Here is a 16059-nt window from a genome sequence, read left to right as displayed (position 1 = left end):
CAAGGCTTTCCCGGCTTCGTCCAGGCGCATCCACGACAGTCTCTGCTTCGTCCAGGCGCATCCAAGGCGGTCCTCGCTTTGTCCAGGCGCATCCATGGCGGTCCCAGCGTCGTCCAGGCGCATCCAAGGTGGTTCCGGCGTCGTTCAGGCGTATCCAAGGCAGTCCCCGCGTCGTCCAGGCGAATCCAAGATGGCCCCAGCTTCTTCCAGGTGCATCCAAAGCACCTCCAAGGTGGTCGTGGCGTTGTCCAGGTGTAGCCAAGGCGATCCCGATGGTGTCCAGGCGCATACAAGGCAGTCCAGGCACAGTCCAGGCGGTTCTGGCGTCATTCAGGCAAATCCAAGACGGTCGGTCCCAGCTCTGTCCAGGTGCATCCAAAGCGCATCCAAGGTGGCCGTGGCGTTGTCCAGGTGCATCCAAGGCGGTCGTTGCCTCATCCGGGCGCATTCAAGGCTGTCATGAAGTCGTCCAGGCGTATCCGATGCAGTCCCGACGTTCTCCAGGTGCATCCAATGCTGTCCCGGCGTCGTCCAGGCACATTCAATGTGGTCTTGGCGCCGTCCAGGCAGGCCCTTGGTGCGCCTGGACGTCGGTGGGCACACCTTGGCGGCCCTGCTACTTATTTACTTTATCTATTTAATTCACTTTCTATGTTTAAGCAATCAATTTTGCTTTCATCTATTTTGTCAATTTGCTTTTCTATTTTAATCTATTTAACTATTTACGTTCCTATTTTGATGTATTTAATCTATTCACTTCTAATTTGATCTATTTTATCATTTTACTTGACTATTTTTATCTATTTTCTATTTTATTTTCATCTACTTTGTCTAGTTTTCTAATTTTATGCAGTTAATTTACTTTGCTATTTTTATCTATTTTGTCCATTTACTTATCTATTTGATCCATTTACTTATCTTTTTTTATCTATTTACAGATCTATTTTACCCATCTAATTATCCATTTACTGATTCAATTAATCTATTTACTTATCTGTACTAGTCTGTAATCTATTTTTATACATCTATTTTATCTATTTTTTATTTAATCTATTTACTTTTCTATTTTGACCTATTTACATTCCTATTTTATCCATCTATTTTATCTATTTTATTCGTTATTCATATAATCTATTTACTAGTCTGTAATCTATTTTATCTATTTTGATCTATTGACTTTTTTAACTCTTCTATTTTATACATTTAATTACTTTATCTAAATTTCTATTTTTATCTATTTAAATTTCTATTTTAACTATTTTTATCTATTTATATTTTTATCTATTTAATTGTCCTATTTACTTATCTACTATCTTCTATTTTATGCATTTATCTATTTAATATTTCTATTTTTATCTATTTAAATTTCTATTTGAACTATTTTTATCTATTTATTTTTCTATTTTATCTATTTTTATCTATTTAATTGTTCTATTTACTTATCTACTTGCTTATTTATATTTCTATTTTTATCTAGTTTATCTATTTTTAACTATTTAATTGTCCTATTTACTTATCTACTATCTTTTATTTTATACATTTAAATTATCTATTTAATATTTCTATTTTTATCTATTTAAATTTCTATTTGAACTATTTTTATCTATTTATTTTTCTATTTTTATCTATTTAATTGTCCTATTTAATTATCTACTTGCTTATTTATGTCTATTTTTATCTAGTTTATCCATTTTTAACTATTTAATTGTCCTATTTACTTATCTACTATCTTCTATTTTATACGTTTAATTTATCTATTTAACATTTCTATTTTTATCTATTTAAATTTCTATTTGAACTATTTTTATCTATTTATTTTTCTATTTTTATCTATTTAATTGTCCTATTTATTTATCTACTTGCTTGTTTTTTTAAGTATTTACTTTTCTAATTTTATCGTCACTTTCTATTTTTAAATAATTTTTATCTATTTACTTATCTATTTACCTCTGTTTTTACCTTATTATTTACCTATATATTACTATTATCAATTTTTATCCTTTTTCTTTTAGACTTGTAGGTACTTAATTTCATCTTTTAACTTTGTTAATTTTTTCTATTTACTGGTTTCATCTATTGACTTAAAGGCGCAACCAAGGTGGTCCCGGCGTCGTCCAGGCGCATTCAAGGCGGTCCTGGTTCCGTTCAGGGTCATCGAAGGCGCATCCAAGGCAGTCCAGGAATCGTCCAGGCGCATCCAAGGGGCATTCAAGCTGCATTCAAGGAGCATCCAAGACGGTTCTGTCGTCATCCAGGCGCATTGAAGGCGGTCCCAACCTTGTCCAGGCGCATCCAAGGAGCATCCGATACACTTCCAAGACACATCCAAGGCGGTCCTGGAGTCAACTAGGGGCGTCTAAGGCACTTCCAAGGCTGTCCAGGCTTCGTCCAGGCGCATCCACGGCGGTCCCGGCTTCGTCCAGGCGCGTCCACAGCAGTCCCGGCTTCGTCCATGCGCATCCAAGGCGGTCGCAGCATCGTCCGGGCGCATACAAGGCTGTCCCGGCTTCGTCCAGGCGCATCCACGGGAGTCCCGGCTTCGTCCATGCGCATCCAAGGCGGTCCCAGAGTCGTCCAGTCGCAACCAAGCTGATCCCAGGATCTTCCAGGCACACACAAGGCGATCTCAGCCTCGTCCAAGCGCATCCAAGCCGGTCATGGCGTCGTCCAGGCGCATCCAAGGCGGTCCTGGCGTCGACTAGGCGCATCCAAGGCACATTCAAGCCAGTTCCGTCATCGTCCAGGCGCATCAAAGGCGGTCTTGGCGTTTCTCAGGAGCATTCAAGGCGGCCCAAGCGTCGTCCAGGTGCATCCAAGGTGATCCCAGCGTCATCCAGGTGCATGCAAGCCGGGCTCGGCGTCATCCAAGTCGGCTTCTTCCAAGCACATCCAAGGCAGTCCATGCTTGAGGTTTTGGAATTATAACGACGGCAACATCTACGTTTGTTAGCATTGTATGTTAACATCCCAGGCAGTCCCGACGTCGTCTAGGCGCAGCCACGGTGGTTCCGGCGTCGTCCAGGCGCATCCAAAGCACACCCGATGCAGTCCTGGCATCGTCCAGGCGCATCCAAGGCATTACCAGAGTTGTCCAGCCTCATCCAAGGCGGTCCTGGGATCGTCCAGGCGCATCCGCGGCGGTTCCATCATTGTCCAGGCACATCTGAGGTGGTCCACAGGACACGAAGCGCATCCCAAACAATCACAGCGTCGTCCAGGCGCGTCCCGGCGTCGTCCACGGGTATCCGTGGTGCATCCAAGGCGGTCCCGGTGTCGTCCAGGCCCAACCAAGGCAGTCCCGGCGTCGTCCGGGCGCATGCGATGCGGTACGACGCTGGGACTGCCTTGATTGTCATGGGTGCTCCTGGAGTACGCACCCATGACACACTCAAGGCAGTCCCAGCATCGTCCAGGCGCACTCAAAGCAGTCCCGGCCAGGCGCATCCAAGGCAGTCCTGGTGTCGTTCAGGTGCATTCAAGACGGTCCCAGCGTCGTTCAGGCGTGACCAAGGTGGTCCCGAATCGTCCAGGCGCATCCGAGGCGGTTCCGGAATGTCCAGGCACATCCAAGGCGGTCCAAGCGGCGTCCAGATGCATACAAAGCAGTTTTGACGTTGTCCCGGCGCCGTCCAGGCTCAAACAAGGCGGTCCCGGCGCCGTCCAGGCTCAAACAAGGCGGTCCCGGCGCCGTCCAGGCTCAAACAAGGCGGTCCCGGCGTCGTCCAGGCTCAAACAAGGCGGTCCCGGCGTCGTCCAGGCGCAAACAAGGCGGTCCCGGCGTCGTCCAGGCGCATCCAAGGCGGCCCCGGCGTCGTCCGGGCGCATTCGAGGTGGTACCGGCGTCGTCCTGGCGCCACCAAGGCAGTCCCGACGTCCAGGCGCATGCAAGGTGGTCCCAGCGTGGTCCAGGTACATCCAAGGCAGTCCTGGCGTGGTTGAGACACATTCTAGGTGCATCCAAGGCGGTCCCAGCGTCGATCAGGTGCATCCAAGTCGGTCCCAGCGTCATCCAGGTGCAACCAATGCCGTCCTAGCTCCGTCCAGGCGCATCCACAGCAGTCCTGGCGTCATCCATGGTTATCCAAGGCGGTCGCAACTTTGTCCAGACGCATACAAGGCGCATCCAAGGCTTTCCCGGCTTCGTCCAGGCGCATCCACGACAGTCTCTGCTTCGTCCAGGCGCATCCAAGGCGGTCCTCGCTTTGTCCAGGCGCATCCATGGCGGTCCCGGCTTCGTCCAGGCGCATACAAGGCGGTTCCAGCGTCGTCCAGGCGCATCCAAGGTGGTTCCGGCGTCGTTCAGGCGTATCCAAGGCAGTCCCCGCGTCGTCCAGGCGAATCCAAGATGGCCCCAGCTTCTTCCAGGTGCATCCAAAGCACCTCCAAGGTGGTCGTGGCGTTGTCCAGGTGTAGCCAAGGCGATCCCGATGGTGTCCAGGCGCATACAAGGCAGTCCAGGCACAGTCCAGGCGGTTCTGGCGTCATTCAGGCAAATCCAAGACGGTCGGTCCCAGCTCTGTCCAGGTGCATCCAAAGCGCATCCAAGGTGGCCGTGGCGTTGTCCAGGTGCATCCAAGGCGGTCGTTGCCTCATCCGGGCGCATTCAAGGCTGTCATGAAGTCGTCCAGGCGTATCCGATGCAGTCCCGACGTTCTCCAGGTGCATCCAATGCTGTCCCGGCGTCGTCCAGGCACATTCAATGTGGTCTTGGCGCCGTCCAGGCAGGCCCTTGGTGCGCCTGGACGTCGGTGGGCACACCTTGGCGGCCCTGCTACTTATTTACTTTATCTATTTAATTCACTTTCTATGTTTAAGCAATCAATTTTGCTTTCATCTATTTTGTCAATTTGCTTTTCTATTTTAATCTATTTAACTATTTACGTTCCTATTTTGATGTATTTAATCTATTCACTTCTAATTTGATCTATTTTATCATTTTACTTGACTATTTTTATCTATTTTCTTTTCTATTTACTATTTTATTTTCATCTACTTTGTCTAGTTTTCTAATTTTATGCAGTTAATTTACTTTGCTATTTTTATCTATTTTGTCCATTTACTTATCTATTTGATCCATTTACTTATCTTTTTTTATCTATTTACAGATCTATTTTACCCATCTAATTATCTATTTTATCCATTTACTTATCTGTACTAGTCTGTAATCTATTTTTATACATCTATTTTATCTATTTTTTATTTAATCTATTTACTTTTCTATTTTGACCTATTTACATTCCTATTTTATCCATCTATTTTATCTATTTTATTCGTTATTCATATAATCTATTTACTAGTCTGTAATCTATTTTATCTATTTTGATCTATTGACTTTTTTAACTCTTCTATTTTATACATTTAATTACTTTATCTAAATTTCTATTTTTATCTATTTAAATTTCTATTTTAACTATTTTTATCTATTTATATTTTTATCTATTTAATTGTCCTATTTACTTATCTACTATCTTCTATTTTATGCATTTATCTATTTAATATTTCTATTTTTATCTATTTAAATTTCTATTTGAACTATTTTTATCTATTTATTTTTCTATTTTATCTATTTTTATCTATTTAATTGTTCTATTTACTTATCTACTTGCTTATTTATATTTCTATTTTTATCTAGTTTATCTATTTTTAACTATTTAATTGTCCTATTTACTTATCTACTATCTTTTATTTTATACATTTAAATTATCTATTTAATATTTCTATTTTTATCTATTTAAATTTCTATTTGAACTATTTTTATCTATTTATTTTTCTATTTTTATCTAGTTTATCTATTTTTATCTATTTAATTGTCCTATTTAATTATCTACTTGCTTATTTATGTCTATTTTTATCTAGTTTATCCATTTTTAACTATTTAATTGTCCTATTTACTTATCTACTATCTTCTATTTTATACGTTTAATTTATCTATTTAACATTTCTATTTTTATCTATTTAAATTTCTATTTGAACTATTTTTATCTATTTATTTTTCTATTTTTATCTATTTAATTGTCCTATTTATTTATCTACTTGCTTGTTTTTTTAAGTATTTACTTTTCTAATTTTATCGTCACTTTCTATTTTTAAATAATTTTTATCTATTTACCTCTGTTTTTACCTTATTATTTACCTATATATTACTATTATCCATTTTTATCCTTTTTCTTTTAGACTTGTAGGTACTTAATTTCATCTTTTAACTTTGTTAATTTTTTCTATTTACTGGTTTCATCTATTGACTTAAAGGCGCAACCAAGGTGGTCCCGGCGTCGTCCAGGCGCATTCAAGGCGGTCCTGGTTCCGTTCAGGGTCATCGAAGGCGCATCCAAGGCAGTCCAGGAATCGTCCAGGCGCATCCAAGGGGCATTCAAGCTGCATTCAAGGAGCATCCAAGACGGTTCTGTCGTCATCCAGGCGCATTGAAGGCGGTCCCAACCTTGTCCAGGCGCATCCAAGGAGCATCCGATACACTTCCAAGACACATCCAAGGCGGTCCTGGAGTCAACTAGGGGCGTCTAAGGCACTTCCAAGGCTGTCCAGGCTTCGTCCAGGCGCATCCACGGCGGTCCCGGCTTCGTCCAGGCGCGTCCACAGCAGTCCGGCTTCGTCCATGCGCATCCAAGGCGGTCGCAGCATCGTCCGGGCGCATACAAGGCTGTCCCGGCTTCGTCCAGGCGCATCCACGGGAGTCCCGGCTTCGTCCATGCGCATCCAAGGCGGTCCCAGAGTCGTCCAGTCGCAACCAAGCTGATCCCAGGATCTTCCAGGCACACACAAGGCGATCTCAGCCTCGTCCAAGCGCATCCAAGCCGGTCATGGCGTCGTCCAGGCGCATCCAAGGCGGTCCTGGCGTCGACTAGGCGCATCCAAGGCACATTCAAGCCAGTTCCGTCATCGTCCAGGCGCATCAAAGGCGGTCTTGGCGTTTCTCAGGAGCATTCAAGGCGGCCCAAGCGTCGTCCAGGTGCATCCAAGGTGATCCCAGCGTCATCCAGGTGCATGCAAGCCGGGCTCGGCGTCATCCAAGTCGGCTTCATCCAAGGCAGTCCATGCTTGAGGTTTTGGAATTATAACGACGGCAACATCTACGTTTGTTAGCATTGTATGTTAACATTAAGTTCCGGCAAAGATAAAACATCTTCTGGGAGATGCTAAAATACTTGTCAAGCGTAACATATGTAAATGAGGGATAATGACTTACTTGTTTGATGTTCTGTAATTAAATACTTACAGAAAAACAGTCAACATCCCAGGCAGTCCCGACGTCGTCTAGGCGCAGCCACGGTGGTTCCGGCGTCGTCCAGGCGCATCCAAAGCACACCCGATGCAGTCCTGGCATCGTCCAGGCGCATCCAAGGCATTACCAGAGTTGTCCAGCCTCATCCAAGGCGGTCCTGGGATCGTCCAGGCGCATCCGCGGCGGTTCCATCATTGTCCAGGCACATCTGAGGTGGTCCACAGGACACGAAGCGCATCCCAAACAATCACAGCGTCGTCCAGGCGCATCCCAGACGGTCCCGGCGTCGTCCACGGGTATCCGTGGTGCATCCAAGGCGGTCCCGGTGTCGTCCAGGCCCAACCAAGGCAGTCCCGGCGTCGTCCGGGCGCATGCGATGCGGTACGACGCTGGGACTGCCTTGATTGTCATGGGTGCTCCTGGAGTACGCACCCATGACACACTCAAGGCAGTCCCAGCATCGTCCAGGCGCACTCAAAGCAGTCCCGGCCAGGCGCATCCAAGGCAGTCCTGGTGTCGTTCAGGTGCATTCAAGACGGTCCCAGCGTCGTTCAGGCGTGACCAAGGTGGTCCCGAATCGTCCAGGCGCATCCGAGGCGGTTCCGGAATGTCCAGGCACATCCAAGGCGGTCCAAGCGGCGTCCAGATGCATACAAAGCAGTTTTGACGTTGTCCCGGCGCCGTCCAGGCTCAAACAAGGCGGTCCCGGCGCCGTCCAGGCTCAAACAAGGCGGTCCCGGCGTCGTCCAGGCTCAAACAAGGCGGTCCCGGCGTCGTCCAGGCGCAAACAAGGCGGTCCCGGCGTCGTCCAGGCGCATCCAAGGCGGCCCCGGCGTCGTCCGGGCGCATTCGAGGTGGTACCGGCGTCGTCCTGGCGCCACCAAGGCAGTCCCGACGTCCAGGCGCATGCAAGGTGGTCCCAGCGTGGTCCAGGTACATCCAAGGCAGTCCTGGCGTGGTTGAGACACATTCTAGGTGCATCCAAGGCGGTCCCAGCGTCGATCAGGTGCATCCAAGTCGGTCCCAGCGTCATCCAGGTGCAACCAATGCCGTCCTAGCTCCGTCCAGGCGCATCCACAGCAGTCCTGGCGTCATCCATGGTTATCCAAGGCGGTCGCAACTTTGTCCAGACGCATACAAGGCGCATCCAAGGCTTTCCCGGCTTCGTCCAGGCGCATCCACGACAGTCTCTGCTTCGTCCAGGCGCATCCAAGGCGGTCCTCGCTTTGTCCAGGCGCATCCATGGCGGTCCCAGCGTCGTCCAGGCGCATCCAAGGCGGTTCCGGCGTCGTTCAGGCGTATCCAAGGCAGTCCCCGCGTCGTCCAGGCGAATCCAAGATGGCCCCAGCTTCTTCCAGGTGCATCCAAAGCACCTCCAAGGTGGTCGTGGCGTTGTCCAGGTGTAGCCAAGGCGATCCCGATGGTGTCCAGGCGCATACAAGGCAGTCCAGGCACAGTCCAGGCGGTTCTGGCGTCATTCAGGCAAATCCAAGACGGTCGGTCCCAGCTCTGTCCAGGTGCATCCAAAGCGCATCCAAGGTGGCCGTGGCGTTGTCCAGGTGCATCCAAGGCGGTCGTTGCCTCATCCGGGCGCATTCAAGGCTGTCATGAAGTCGTCCAGGCGTATCCGATGCAGTCCCGACGTTCTCCAGGTGCATCCAATGCTGTCCCGGCGTCGTCCAGGCACATTCAATGTGGTCTTGGCGCCGTCCAGGCAGGCCCTTGGTGCGCCTGGACGTCGGTGGGCACACCTTGGCGGCCCTGCTACTTATTTACTTTATCTATTTAATTCACTTTCTATGTTTAAGCAATCAATTTTGCTTTCATCTATTTTGTCAATTTGCTTTTCTATTTTAATCTATTTAACTATTTACGTTCCTATTTTGATGTATTTAATCTATTCACTTCTAATTTGATCTATTTTATCATTTTACTTGACTATTTTTATCTATTTTCTATTTTATTTTCATCTACTTTGTCTAGTTTTCTAATTTTATGCAGTTAATTTACTTTGCTATTTTTATCTATTTTGTCCATTTACTTATCTATTTGATCCATTTACTTATCTTTTTTTATCTATTTACAGATCTATTTTACCCATCTAATTATCCATTTACTGATTCAATTAATCTATTTACTTATCTGTACTAGTCTGTAATCTATTTTTATACATCTATTTTATCTATTTACTTTTCTATTTTGACCTATTTACATTCCTATTTTATCCATCTATTTTATCTATTTTATTCGTTATTCATATAATCTATTTACTAGTCTGTAATCTATTTTATCTATTTTGATCTATTGACTTTTTTAACTCTTCTATTTTATACATTTAATTACTTTATCTAAATTTCTATTTTTATCTATTTAAATTTCTATTTTAACTATTTTTATCTATTTATATTTTTATCTATTTAATTGTCCTATTTACTTATCTACTATCTTCTATTTTATGCATTTATCTATTTAATATTTCTATTTTTATCTATTTAAATTTCTATTTGAACTATTTTTATCTATTTATTTTTCTATTTTATCTATTTTTATCTATTTAATTGTTCTATTTACTTATCTACTTGCTTATTTATATTTCTATTTTTATCTAGTTTATCTATTTTTAACTATTTAATTGTCCTATTTACTTATCTACTATCTTTTATTTTATACATTTAAATTATCTATTTAATATTTCTATTTTTATCTATTTAAATTTCTATTTGAACTATTTTTATCTATTTATTTTTCTATTTTTATCTATTTAATTGTCCTATTTAATTATCTACTTGCTTATTTATGTCTATTTTTATCTAGTTTATCCATTTTTAACTATTTAATTGTCCTATTTACTTATCTACTATCTTCTATTTTATACGTTTAATTTATCTATTTAACATTTCTATTTTTATCTATTTAAATTTCTATTTGAACTATTTTTATCTATTTATTTTTCTATTTTTATCTATTTAATTGTCCTATTTATTTATCTACTTGCTTGTTTTTTTAAGTATTTACTTTTCTAATTTTATCGTCACTTTCTATTTTTAAATAATTTTTATCTATTTACTTATCTATTTACCTCTGTTTTTACCTTATTATTTACCTATATATTACTATTATCAATTTTTATCCTTTTTCTTTTAGACTTGTAGGTACTTAATTTCATCTTTTAACTTTGTTAATTTTTTCTATTTACTGGTTTCATCTATTGACTTAAAGGCGCAACCAAGGTGGTCCCGGCGTCGTCCAGGCGCATTCAAGGCGGTCCTGGTTCCGTTCAGGGTCATCGAAGGCGCATCCAAGGCAGTCCAGGAATCGTCCAGGCGCATCCAAGGGGCATTCAAGCTGCATTCAAGGAGCATCCAAGACGGTTCTGTCGTCATCCAGGCGCATTGAAGGCGGTCCCAACCTTGTCCAGGCGCATCCAAGGAGCATCCGATACACTTCCAAGACACATCCAAGGCGGTCCTGGAGTCAACTAGGGGCGTCTAAGGCACTTCCAAGGCTGTCCAGGCTTCGTCCAGGCGCATCCACGGCGGTCCCGGCTTCGTCCAGGCGCGTCCACAGCAGTCCCGGCTTCGTCCATGCGCATCCAAGGCGGTCGCAGCATCGTCCGGGCGCATACAAGGCTGTCCCGGCTTCGTCCAGGCGCATCCACGGGAGTCCCGGCTTCGTCCATGCGCATCCAAGGCGGTCCCAGAGTCGTCCAGTCGCAACCAAGCTGATCCCAGGATCTTCCAGGCACACACAAGGCGATCTCAGCCTCGTCCAAGCGCATCCAAGCCGGTCATGGCGTCGTCCAGGCGCATCCAAGGCGGTCCTGGCGTCGACTAGGCGCATCCAAGGCACATTCAAGCCAGTTCCGTCATCGTCCAGGCGCATCAAAGGCGGTCTTGGCGTTTCTCAGGAGCATTCAAGGCGGCCCAAGCGTCGTCCAGGTGCATCCAAGGTGATCCCAGCGTCATCCAGGTGCATGCAAGCCGGGCTCGGCGTCATCCAAGTCGGCTTCTTCCAAGCACATCCAAGGCAGTCCATGCTTGAGGTTTTGGAATTATAACGACGGCAACATCTACGTTTGTTAGCATTGTATGTTAACATTAAGTTCCGGCAAAGATAAAACATCTGGGAGATGCTAAAATACTTGTCAAGCATAACATATGTAAATGAGGGATAATGACTTACTTGTTTGATGTTCTGTAATTAAATACTTACAGAAAAACAGTCAAAATCCCAGGCAGTCCCGACGTCGTCTAGGCGCAGCCACGGTGGTTCCGGCGTCGTCCAGGCGCATCCAAAGCACACCCGATGCAGTCCTGGCATCGTCCAGGCGCATCCAAGGCATTACCAGAGTTGTCCAGCCTCATCCAAGGCGGTCCTGGGATCGTCCAGGCGCATCCGCGGCGGTTCCATCATTGTCCAGGCACATCTGAGGTGGTCCACAGGACACGAAGCGCATCCCAAACAATCACAGCGTCGTCCAGGCGCATCCCAGACGGTCCCGGCGTCGTCCACGGGTATCCGTGGTGCATCCAAGGCGGTCCCGGTGTCGTCCAGGCCCAACCAAGGCAGTCCCGGCGTCGTCCGGGCGCATGCGATGCGGTACGACGCTGGGACTGCCTTGATTGTCATGGGTGCTCCTGGAGTACGCACCCATGACACACTCAAGGCAGTCCCAGCATCGTCCAGGCGCACTCAAAGCAGTCCCGGCCAGGCGCATCCAAGGCAGTCCTGGTGTCGTTCAGGTGCATTCAAGACGGTCCCAGCGTCGTTCAGGCGTGACCAAGGTGGTCCCGAATCGTCCAGGCGCATCCGAGGCGGTTCCGGAATGTCCAGGCACATCCAAGGCGGTCCAAGCGGCGTCCAGATGCATACAAAGCAGTTTTGACGTTGTCCCGGCGCCGTCCAGGCTCAAACAAGGCGGTCCCGGCGCCGTCCAGGCTCAAACAAGGCGGTCCCGGCGCCGTCCAGGCTCAAACAAGGCGGTCCCGGCGTCGTCCAGGCTCAAACAAGGCGGTCCCGGCGTCGTCCAGGCGCAAACAAGGCGGTCCCGGCGTCGTCCAGGCGCATCCAAGGCGGCCCCGGCGTCGTCCGGGCGCATTCGAGGTGGTACCGGCGTCGTCCTGGCGCCACCAAGGCAGTCCCGACGTCCAGGCGCATGCAAGGTGGTCCCAGCGTGGTCCAGGTACATCCAAGGCAGTCCTGGCGTGGTTGAGACACATTCTAGGTGCATCCAAGGCGGTCCCAGCGTCGATCAGGTGCATCCAAGTCGGTCCCAGCGTCATCCAGGTGCAACCAATGCCGTCCTAGCTCCGTCCAGGCGCATCCACAGCAGTCCTGGCGTCATCCATGGTTATCCAAGGCGGTCGCAACTTTGTCCAGACGCATACAAGGCGCATCCAAGGCTTTCCCGGCTTCGTCCAGGCGCATCCACGACAGTCTCTGCTTCGTCCAGGCGCATCCAAGGCGGTCCTCGCTTTGTCCAGGCGCATCCATGGCGGTCCCGGCTTCGTCCAGGCGCATACAAGGCGGTCCCCGCGTCGTCCAGGCGCATCCAAGGTGGTTCCGGCGTCGTTCAGGCGTATCCAAGGCAGTCCCCGCGTCGTCCAGGCGAATCCAAGATGGCCCCAGCTTCTTCCAGGTGCATCCAAAGCACCTCCAAGGTGGTCGTGGCGTTGTCCAGGTGTAGCCAAGGCGATCCCGATGGTGTCCAGGCGCATACAAGGCAGTCCAGGCACAGTCCAGGCGGTTCTGGCGTCATTCAGGCAAATCCAAGACGGTCGGTCCCAGCTCTGTCCAGGTGCATCCAAAGCGCATCCAAGGTGGCCGTGGCGTTGTCCAGGTGCATCCAAGGCGGTCGTTGCCTCATCCGGGCGCATTCAAGGCTGTCATGAAGTCGTCCAGGCGTATCCGATGCAGTCCCGACGTTCTCCAGGTGCATCCAATGCTGTCCCGGCGTCGTCCAGGCACATTCAATGTGGTCTTGGCGCCGTCCAGGCAGGCCCTTGGTGCGCCTGGACGTCGGTGGGCACACCTTGGCGGCCCTGCTACTTATTTACTTTATCTATTTAATTCACTTTCTATGTTTAAGCAATCAATTTTGCTTTCATCTATTTTGTCAATTTGCTTTTCTATTTTAATCTATTTAACTATTTACGTTCCTATTTTGATGTATTTAATCTATTCACTTCTAATTTGATCTATTTTATCATTTTACTTGACTATTTTTATCTATTTTCTATTTTATTTTCATCTACTTTGTCTAGTTTTCTAATTTTATGCAGTTAATTTACTTTGCTATTTTTATCTATTTTGTCCATTTACTTATCTATTTGATCCATTTACTTATCTTTTTTTATCTATTTACAGATCTATTTTACCCATCTAATTATCCATTTACTGATTCAATTAATCTATTTACTTATCTGTACTAGTCTGTAATCTATTTTTATACATCTATTTTATCTATTTTTTATTTAATCTATTTACTTTTCTATTTTGACCTATTTACATTCCTATTTTATCCATCTATTTTATCTATTTTATTCGTTATTCATATAATCTATTTACTAGTCTGTAATCTATTTTATCTATTTTGATCTATTGACTTTTTTAACTCTTCTATTTTATACATTTAATTACTTTATCTAAATTTCTATTTTTATCTATTTATTTTTCTATTTTAACTATTTTTATCTATTTATATTTTTATCTATTTAATTGTCCTATTTACTTATCTACTATCTTCTATTTTATGCATTTATCTATTTAATATTTCTATTTTTATCTATTTAAATTTCTATTTGAACTATTTTTATCTATTTATTTTTCTATTTTATCTATTTTTATCTATTTAATTGTTCTATTTACTTATCTACTTGCTTATTTATATTTCTATTTTTATCTAGTTTATCTATTTTTAACTATTTAATTGTCCTATTTACTTATCTACTATCTTTTATTTTATACATTTAAATTATCTATTTAATATTTCTATTTTTATCTATTTAAATTTCTATTTGAACTATTTTTATCTATTTATTTTTCTATTTTTATCTAGTTTATCTATTTTTATCTATTTAATTGTCCTATTTAATTATCTACTTGCTTATTTATGTCTATTTTTATCTAGTTTATCCATTTTTAACTATTTAATTGTCCTATTTACTTATCTACTATCTTCTATTTTATACGTTTAATTTATCTATTTAACATTTCTATTTTTATCTATTTAAATTTCTATTTGAACTATTTTTATCTATTTATTTTTCTATTTTTATCTATTTAATTGTCCTATTTATTTATCTACTTGCTTGTTTTTTTAAGTATTTACTTTTCTAATTTTATCGTCACTTTCTATTTTTAAATAATTTTTATCTATTTACTTATCTATTTACCTCTGTTTTTACCTTATTATTTACCTATATATTACTATTATCCATTTTTATCCTTTTTCTTTTAGACTTGTAGGTACTTAATTTCATCTTTTAACTTTGTTAATTTTTTCTATTTACTGGTTTCATCTATTGACTTAAAGGCGCAACCAAGGTGGTCCCGGCGTCGTCCAGGCGCATTCAAGGCGGTCCTGGTTCCGTTCAGGGTCATCGAAGGCGCATCCAAGGCAGTCCAGGAATCGTCCAGGCGCATCCAAGGGGCATTCAAGCTGCATTCAAGGAGCATCCAAGACGGTTCTGTCGTCATCCAGGCGCATTGAAGGCGGTCCCAACCTTGTCCAGGCGCATCCAAGGAGCATCCGATACACTTCCAAGACACATCCAAGGCGGTCCTGGAGTCAACTAGGGGCGTCTAAGGCACTTCCAAGGCTGTCCAGGCTTCGTCCAGGCGCATCCACGGCGGTCCCGGCTTCGTCCAGGCGCGTCCACAGCAGTCCGGCTTCGTCCATGCGCATCCAAGGCGGTCGCAGCATCGTCCGGGCGCATACAAGGCTGTCCCGGCTTCGTCCAGGCGCATCCACGGGAGTCCCGGCTTCGTCCATGCGCATCCAAGGCGGTCCCAGAGTCGTCCAGTCGCAACCAAGCTGATCCCAGGATCTTCCAGGCACACACAAGGCGATCTCAGCCTCGTCCAAGCGCATCCAAGCCGGTCATGGCGTCGTCCAGGCGCATCCAAGGCGGATCCAAGGCACATTCAAGCCAGTTCCGTCATCGTCCAGGCGCATCAAAGGCGGTCTTGGCGTTTCTCAGGAGATTTCAAGGCGGCCCAAGCGTCGTCCAGGTGCATCCAAGGTGATCCCAGCGTCATCCAGGTGCATGCAAGCCGGGCTCGGCGTCATCCAAGTCGGCTTCTTCCAAGCACATCCAAGGCAGTCCATGCTTGAGGTTTTGGAATTATAACGACGGCAACATCTACGTTTGTTAGCATTGTATGTTAACATTAAGTTCCGGCAAAGATAAAACATCTGGGAGATGCTAAAATACTTGTCAAGCATAACATATGTAAATGAGGGATAATGACTTACTTGTTTGATGTTCTGTAATTAAATACTTACAGAAAAACAGTCAAAATCCCAGGCAGTCCCGACGTCGTCTAGGCGCAGCCACGGTGGTTCCGGCGTCGTCCAGGCGCATCCAAAGCACACCCGATGCAGTCCTGGCATCGTCCAGGCGCATCCAAGGCATTACCAGAGTTGTCCAGCCTCATCCAAGGCGGTCCTGGGATCGTCCAGGCGCATCCGCGGCGGTTCCATCATTGTCCAGGCACATCTGAGGTGGTCCACAGGACACGAAGCGCATCCCAAACAATCACAGCGTCGTCCAGGCGCATCCCAGACGGTCCCGGCGTCGTCCACGGGTATCCGTGGT

At 45.3% G+C, this 16059-nt stretch overlaps 1 long non-coding RNA gene across 5 annotated transcripts in view; it reads right to left on the bottom strand.

Moving 5' to 3' along the window:
* Nucleotides 1-16059, bottom strand: part of LOC147049146 (uncharacterized) — a 66751-nt gene that overhangs the window by 15069 nt on the left and 35623 nt on the right. For all 5 annotated transcript variants that reach the window (XR_015067546.1, XR_015067549.1, XR_015067545.1 and 2 more), the window contains one exon: nucleotides 1-16059. This exon is cut by the window's left edge and continues 15069 nt beyond it; it is cut by the window's right edge. This is a non-coding gene — a long non-coding RNA (uncharacterized LOC147049146).

This window comes from Syngnathus leptorhynchus, chromosome 11 (genome assembly GCF_054491065.1).
Source record: "Syngnathus leptorhynchus isolate UIUO chromosome 11, UIUO_Slep, whole genome shotgun sequence".
Lineage (NCBI taxonomy): Eukaryota > Metazoa > Chordata > Actinopteri > Syngnathiformes > Syngnathidae > Syngnathus > Syngnathus leptorhynchus.
This window is presented reverse-complemented; position numbering and strand designations above follow the sequence as displayed.